Source organism: Octodon degus, unplaced genomic scaffold, assembly GCF_000260255.1.
Source record: "Octodon degus isolate 3935 unplaced genomic scaffold, OctDeg1.0 scaffold00099, whole genome shotgun sequence".
In the NCBI taxonomy this organism is placed as follows: domain Eukaryota; kingdom Metazoa; phylum Chordata; class Mammalia; order Rodentia; family Octodontidae; genus Octodon; species Octodon degus.
In genome coordinates, this window is record NW_004524675.1 from 567,055 (window position 1) to 575,807 (window position 8,753).

The following is an 8,753-nucleotide window of genomic DNA, read 5'->3' on the forward strand; positions in this document are numbered from 1 at the left end:
CTCTCTCTCTCTCTCTCTCTCTCTCTCTCTCTCTCTCTCTCTCTCTCTCTCTCTCTCTCGTACTGGGATTGAATTCAGGACCCTGCATGTGCTTGCCAGGCAAGCACTTATTCTACTGAGCTATCTGCCCTTCACCAAGTGTGGTTTCTCTTATGTGCAAAACAAAAATATAAATAAAGAAGAAAAAAAGATAAATAATTGGAAATTGTGCTTATCTCACATGAATCTAGAAATAAAGAAGTGAGGAACTTTACAAATCAATGTATAATTCAAGTACAAATTTGATAACGAGACTTCCTTCCTTCCTTCCTTCCTTCCTTCCTTCCTTCCTTCCTTCCTTCCTTTCTTTCTTTATTCTGTTCTGATTTTTTGGTACTGGGAATTAAACTCACGACCTCATGCTTGCCAGGTAGATGCTGTGCTGTTGCGCTATATCCTCAGCTAATATCAAGGTTTTCTAAAAGATGCAAAAATATATAGAAAAATTAGAAAGAAAATTTTCAGTATATGAATTAGTAATCCCATTAATAGAAACAAATGTCCTAACAAGATTATAGTGTTTCAAATTCAGTTATTGAAACATGTAAAGAAAATAATGCATTATATATTGCTTGAGGATACTACATGGTTATAAAATTAATATAGTAGAGAAAATATTGGAGATATAATGGAGTATGAAACTTCGTGATTTTTTTTATGTGTTTAGGACAGAGTCTACAATGTCTCACAATGTAGATTGGACTCATAGTAACCCTCCTGTTTCAGCCTCCTAAGTGCTGGGATTACAGCCATGAGCCAACACATTCAGTCTCAATTGCTATCTCAACCCACCCCAAGAGTGGACCTGGCCCAGCACGCTGGGGATCCAACTCTGACCACTACAATCTACCAAAGCAGATGCTTTAGTCCCCTGAGCTATCTGACTCACATTCAAACCCCTTGGCCTTTAATAAAGTTTTGATTTGTTTCATCTCCTTTTTTTCTCAATAAAATAAGAAAAATATTTGATAAAATTTACTATGTACTCTTGATAAAACTCAGCATATAAGTTATAGATGAATGAGATCTACAAATTCTTACTCAGACAAAACACATGTACTAAATATCTTATTTCTAAGACATGCTAACATTCTAGTAAAATATTTAAGGGGCAGCCAGATAGCTCAGTGGACTAAAGTGCCTGCTTTGGCAGAGTGCAGCAACCGGGGTTGGATCGCCAGGGTGTGCTGAGACAGAGATTGAGACTGGGCGTGGTGGCACACACCCGTAATCCCAATACTTGGGAGGCTGAACACAAGAGAATCACTAAGAGTCCAATCTACATAGTGAGACCCTGTGCACCCTATACACCCTGTTCTAAATTCATTAAAAAGAAAAAGAAAGAATTCATACATCACTTTTGAAGTTGGGAACAAGGTAAATGTGTCAAGTATCAACATTTCTCTCCATAATATAACCAGAATGATATTCAGTATAATTAGAGAATAAAGAGTGCAAATAAAAGAAAGATATAATGAGGGATAGGGAGATAGCTCAGTAGAATAAGCGCTTGCCTGGCAAGTGCAGGGTCCTGCGTGCAATCCCTAGTACTGAAAAAAAAAAAAAAAAGAAAGAAAAAGAAAAGAAAAAAAAAAGAAGGAATGACATATATTAACAATACAATTCAATCACTTAAAATGTAAATGATAAACTTAATAATCTAATTCAATGCATCCATCTATGTATGATAGATATAGATCAAAATATTGCTGTTCTATTTTTCAGTGAGTGACATGAGCAATATCAATTTCAGACTGGAGTTGAAATGACCACTCTTGTTGACATGTGAAACACACGCTGGTATCTCATATGCTTATGGGTTGGAAACCAGTCAGAATCTCAAATACTATCAAGGATTACATGATCTGCAAGGCTTTAGTTTCATACAGTGAAGGGGAAATCCAGAATCATCTGGGTCATCATGTTGACTGACTTCTATGAACACAATGTCAGTATAATAAATGATCTTTCTCTCAAAGTAAGCTTATTTGACTTCCGCATTGCTATAGTTTAGTGACAGCTCTCTGCCTCCATTTGTCTGTTTTCAAATGTTCATTTTGGCTATCCACCACTGAGCCCCTACATGTTATTTAGGTGAAAGTAGGGCATTCATACCCTGTGTGTAGGTATGATACTTGAGTTTTGCACTCACACTCTGATTTTTTTTTTATGTTTTTATTTTAGGAAAGGGTCTACAGGGTGTTCAGGGTCTCACTACTAGATCAGATTCATAGTGATCTGCCTGTTTACAGCCTCCCAAGAGCAGGGATTACAGGCATGCGCCACCACTCCCAATCTCAGTCACCCTCGCAGAGTTCCCCGAAGGCAGACCCAGCGGTCCCTGCACCTGCTTACAGGTGCTTTAATCTGCTGTGCTATTTGGCCTGCCCACACTCTGATGTTGTGTGATATGCCTTCTTTTGTGATTGAGCTCAGGCATGTTTCCTTCTGTTTGCTTTGCGAGTGGCATTTTTCACAGGAGGGTTTCCTGCTCTGTAGAGGGAATGTTTACAGAGCTGTGGCAACCACTACCTAAAAGCTGGAGTGGCAGAAGTTATAGTAGATTGCAGATGGTAAAATGTAAGGGGAGCAAGAAATACTCATACTTGTAATAAGGTAAACTTGGGGAGTTATTACAAAGTAAATGTGACAAAAGGATAAATCTATTTTATTGATTCAACTACTAAAAATCATGTCTAATGATCTGAGTCAGACCCTAAGGCTAGATTTAATATCAGCAAGAAAACTAACTCTCTGATTTCCAAGTTTATGTGATTTAACAAATATTTCTTGTGTTTTTCTTTTATTCTAGAGATATACTGAAATTAACAAAGGAATTCATGGGATTAATTCCTATCCCATGTATTTATAAGCGACTGCAGAAGTTTTCCACAAATATGGTTACTGTATTATTGTTGTAGTTACTACATGTGAAGCAGAATTTCAGTTTCAAGGGAGTACCAACGATTAGAAGGCATGTCTTCTAAATTTTCTTTTGAGGTGGTTTGTCAAAGAAGAGATTATTTAAGGAGGAAAGTAAGAGAAGAAGAAATGTTGAAAGAGTATATTTCCTTCTAGTTTGTTGATATCACACTTTCTCCTATTTCCTCTATAAACGCAAGCTTTTCTCCCCTGAAGTTCCTGCACTAGCTGGTAAATTGACTGCTAACACAGATATTTTGTATAATGTGAAAAAGTTACCGACATTAGAGTTGCAATTTAAACCTAGTCTTTTTACTACCACATGTAAAGCATGTAGCACATGGCCTGAACATTACATAAAAATCCAAAGTGTACATATAAAGTGTCAAATCTTCATTTGAACTAGAAATATTTGTCAGTGTAACATTCAGGGAAAGAAAATAAACAAAGCAAAGTAAATGAAAACTAATGTCTAACTCAGAGGAAAAATAAATTTCATTAGCTAGAAATGCTGCTGATTTTAAATTCTCCTCACTTTTGAAAAATTAATGAAAGTTACCTAGTTACACATTTGCATAATTTATTGGAGGCATACAATGCCCTCCAAACTGCTTCATTCAGATAATGATCAGATGTACAACTCAACACTCCACATCTTGCTGAGAGCATCTATCACTTCTTAGAGTCACTGAAGTCAGAACCTGATTGCTCATGTGAGCTACACAAGTGCCTGATTTAAAATTATGCTCAGCAGAACAAGGTCTTAAATATTATTCAGATACGTGTAAGGCCTGACAAGCTAATTTATAGGTTTAAAGAGTTGGCACATCTACTATAGGCAACAATTGATGACCATATCTCATGAGAGGTTAGGAAATTGAGGCCTAGAAAAATAACTTATTTCCTCAGTGATAGAGAGGTAATTAGTAATATAGACAGATTTCTAATTTCTTTTTTCTTATAATTCTGTTTGATTTTGAAGAGTAAAAGTGAAAACAGAACAAAAATCATAAACAAAGACAGAAACAGGATAACATACAACAATACATATGTTATAGATTTTCAAAATAAGAATAGCTGATTAACAATGGTTGGTATGTTATTTATTTTTATTATCAAATCTGTTGCTCAGATTAACAGATATAGTTATGTAAGATTGGACATATGATTGAATATTACCACTTGCTTTCAAGAAATCTTAAAGCTTTATTCTTGTCTTTCTTTTGTTTTATTACCTTTTAAAAATTATTTTAAAGAGAGTATAGTAATAATTGATATGACATTAGAAATGGTACAGATTTAAAAGATGAAGATGACAGGTACTCAAGCATGGTTTTTGTGTTACACATTGCTGTCCATGAGGTCATTGCTTAGATCATAGATGCCAGCATATAGAGGTAGTCAAGGTGAAAATTCTGTACATTAACCTGATGGAAATTCATGGTAAAATCACCTCAGCTATCCTGTATGTATACTTGCATGTTTTCCTCCTACCCTTTTTCCTATCTTTTAAACCTTTCTTTCCTCAAGTTCTGTTCTTTCTGCTTTACTGTATCTATTGTAACTTTCAGCTTTCATTTATTCTTTTGGGTTCTTACACCAGGGAGACAATATGATATTTACACATGTGGGTCTGGTTTACTTCACTTATGAGTCCAGCTTCTAGTTGCATCCACTAACCTATGAAGGCTCCAAGTTTGTCTTTCTTTATAGCTAAGTGTAATGGTCAGGGTTTTACGTAGAGGAACAGATATAATATAAGGAACCAATATTAACACAAGATATACAATGTATAAGGAATTACAAGATTGGCTTATGACAGCCGCAGAGTCAGATGAAGATGCGTGCAGAGGGCGTCTGCACACCCCAGGCTGAAGAATTCAGTCCCAAGTTCTGAAGCTCACTGCTGTGCTCCGTGTAAGTCTCTGTTCATTAGTTAATGGGTTTGCTACATAAGACTGAAGATTCTGCAATGGAAAGTGAAAGCTCCAAGCCAGAGGCCAAAGAGTACACTGCAAGCGAGGTAATGAAGTCCAAGCCGAATGCAAAGACTGAAGTTCCTCCGAAGAGGTGGAACATGGACTAGTTCCTCAGCCCCTTTATATGGTCTCTTTGTGCTTCGTCACTCTGGGGGCAGAACCAATTGTGCCCCAGGGCGGGATGCCCACCAGCTGGAACGGTGCCTCTGAGCCATCCAGCCAAGTTGACACAATGTATCAACCACTACACTGAGTAATACTCCATCGTATAAAAATTCCACATCTTTTTCATCCATTCCTCAGGTGATGGGCATCTTGGTTGCTTTCAAGATTTGGCCATGACAAATTGTGCTGCTATAAACACGGGTGCACATCTATCACTATGGCATGATGTTTTCAGTTCTTTTGGGAAAATAACCAGAAGGGCAATAGGTAGATTGAATGAGATTTCCAGTCCTAGTTTTTGGAGGAGTCTCCACGCTGATTTTCATAGTAGCTGCACCAGTCTACATTCCCACCAACAGCGACGTTTTCCCCTTTTCCCCACAGCCTCTCTAGCATTTGTTTTTAGTTGGTTTCTTTATGATAGTCATTCTTTCTGGGCTGAGATGGAATCTCAATGTTGTTTTAATTTGCAAATGTCGAGTGACCAGTGATGTGGAGCATTTTTTCAGGTATTTATTTGCCTCTTGTATTTCTTTTTCTGAGAAACATGTATTCATCTCAGATGCCCATTTTTGGATAGGTATTTTAAATTTTAGGGCCTTATTTTTTTTTTTTTTAGTTTTTTTTTTTTTTTGCGGAACCAGGGATTGAACTCAGGCCCTTGTGCTTGCCAGGGAAGCGCTTTTTTTTTAGTTGTTTATATATTCCAGAAAGAAGACCTTTGTCTGAGTGATTATGCTTAAGATTTTTTCCAAATTTGTGGGTTATCTTTTAATTTCTAATATTCCTTTTAATTGTACTTCAAGTGAAAAAATACACACAATCCCAATGTTGCTTTCCTTTTGTCCATCAGAAGACTGGCTGGCTTTAGGGCGTGTCCAGCTGGCAGATGTTCTGAGCATGTCCTTGGGACATTCCGTCTTCCTACAGTGCTCTAGAGAACTCTAGGTCATGGTTACAATGTTTCTACTCCAGAATAGAGGACAGTTGCTTGTTCCAATATGTCTACTTACACTTCTAAAAATAGAAGCATATTATTAGAAAAGACCCTCAAAATTCACCTAAACCATTTGAATGAAAATATTTTGTGCCCATTTATTTAAAAGTCCCATCACCATATTTGTACTTTTCTAAGAAGGAGCAATGAACATAGTTTTCTGAATGAGATGTGGTGTGAAAAATGTTATTGCGTGACCTGTATTTTCAGGGATGAAAGAAAATTTTGATCTTTCAGACTCTTGAGCTTTCAATACAAATCATATCCAGGGCATACATATGGGTTTATTCTATAGCATCTAGTTCTTAACAATTCCTGTGTCTTGGTCACAGTGAGAAGGGATGAAATAATTATCAGTTTGGATTTATAGCATTTTAGGAAATGGAAATCTTTTCTTCAAGGGGTGAAGACTAGTTATAAGGAAATGACAAAGAGTTCTGTGGCCCGTTGAAGAACTAAAATATAGTTTATTTCTAGTGAGGATTACAAGATCACCTAATGGTGTCCTTGGTTACTTTCATCTCTAGTCAGCCTCCTAAATTAAGTATTCATTTCTCCCTACTTCCTTTGTTCCCTGATATGTACTTCAATATTTCTCTTGGTTTGTTTTTCTTCCTATTTCTATAATTCATACTAAATTTGCTTTCCCCTTAGATTTAATTCATGCTGAGAAGTTTGGGTACACTAAGTCCTGACATTTACCTTATATTTGGGTAAATTTACAACAGTACAAACCTTAATTTTTAAAAAAAGCAAGTAGGCCAAATAGCTCAGCAGATTAAAGCACCTGCAAGCAGGCGTAGAGGCCAGGGGTTTGCTCCCCGGGCCTGCTGTGCTGGCCCTGACTCCGGGGTGGGCTGAGACAGCAAATGAGACTGGGTGTGGTGGCACATACCTGTAATCCCAGCTCTTGGGAGGCTGTAAACAAATGGATCACTACAGGTTCGATCTAGTATTGAGACCCTGCATGCCATTAGACCCTTCCCTACAAGAGAAGAAGAAGAATGAGAAAAAGAAAAAGAAAATCACCAGTCCCCTAAATTCTTAATAGTATTGCTTAAGAAATAAGCTGGCTTCTACTTCCCAGCAGATTTAATAGGAACATAAGAATAAGTTCTTGCAACACAAGCACACTAGTGATAGGAATCCAACTTTCTTCAGCTTTCACTATGTGCTGCATACATTTCAAAGCACTTTGCATATTATCCTCTGTCCAAAGTCAGAGACAAATCCATGAATTTGGGACCAATATTAACTTGGCTTTTTTAGGATGCTATATGTGACTTCTAAGAGATATTAGACATGACTGTGAGTTCCCCATTTCAAAGAGAATCTTACTTTCTTTGGAGTAGACTATGCAGATATGGTGCAGTGTGGAGCTCTCAGTAAGCACAACATTATCCAATGCACTTAAGAAAGCCAAACAAGTGAACCAAGACAGAACATGAGAGAGAGATAGGGAAAGGTGACAATGATGACTTGGTTTGCAGTTTCGTACTTCTGTCACACAATAGCACTTGCTCAACTGTGGTTAAATTCAGTTTCTTGAAAACACAAGGAAAATTGTAGGGAGAACTGATAAATTATAAGTATAACCAAACTTCAGTGTGGCAACGTGAGAACCTAGGTAGAGCGTAAATTAAAATGTCTCATCTATTTGCTTTTTACGTCAGTAATTATTCTGTCAGGGATTAGTCAAATTCATCCCCAGATAATAAGCAAATACTCTTTAGTAAAAGGACAGTAGTGGAAAGTTATGTCAAGCAGAGCTAGATATACTTTTTAAAGAGTAAAGCAAATATGTTTATATTGCTTGCAATAAAGAAGAGTGCTTGAAATTAATGTTTTTATCCCTCATGAAGAAATGAAAAATCTAGTCATCTTCTCACATTATAGTACTGTACAGTTTAGTAAATACCAGTTACAGTATTTTTTTCACTGGGTATTTCGTTTAAAATAAAAGTTGCTGCTCTCCAGCTAGACTTAAGCTGTAATCACAATAATATATGGGCTAAGGTAATTGCTGTCTGTGATTTTTTAAAATTTCTTTTGCTTGCTTTTCTCAGAGTTTTTGCTGTGTAAATTTCTATATATATTTGTGCATCTGGCATGATAAAATCATGTGTTCTAGGATGATCTGTTATTTTTCACAAGGGCCAGGGTTCCCTTTTTTTTCCTTGAGAGAGAATAATATTCCACTGCATTTATATGCCCCATTTTCTGTAATCTAATCTGTTAACAGACAATTGACTCCCCAGGCTGCCCATTATAATTCTTCAATTAACTGAAAGTACAGATAATTCAAGTCCTTCAGATATAGATCCAGAGATGGGGTTTCTGGATCTTTGATACATATTTTTCAAAACTTTTATTGAAATAAATTTCTAATTCCTCACCTCAAAAGAAGATGAATGTGCTTATATATGCATGAATTGTAAATACATGAATTAGCTTGATTTAATCATTCTATATTTTACAGACATTATCAATATATCATTGAATTACATGTAAAAATTAAACCAAAGATTTTTCAACTGAAATATTAATAAAAGTATTTATACATCTTACAGGATGCAAAAGGCTTTTTGTGGTGTGCAAGATGGAAATAATGACAAACCAAATGAACCAAGTACCGAATTTGCCTCACTCAG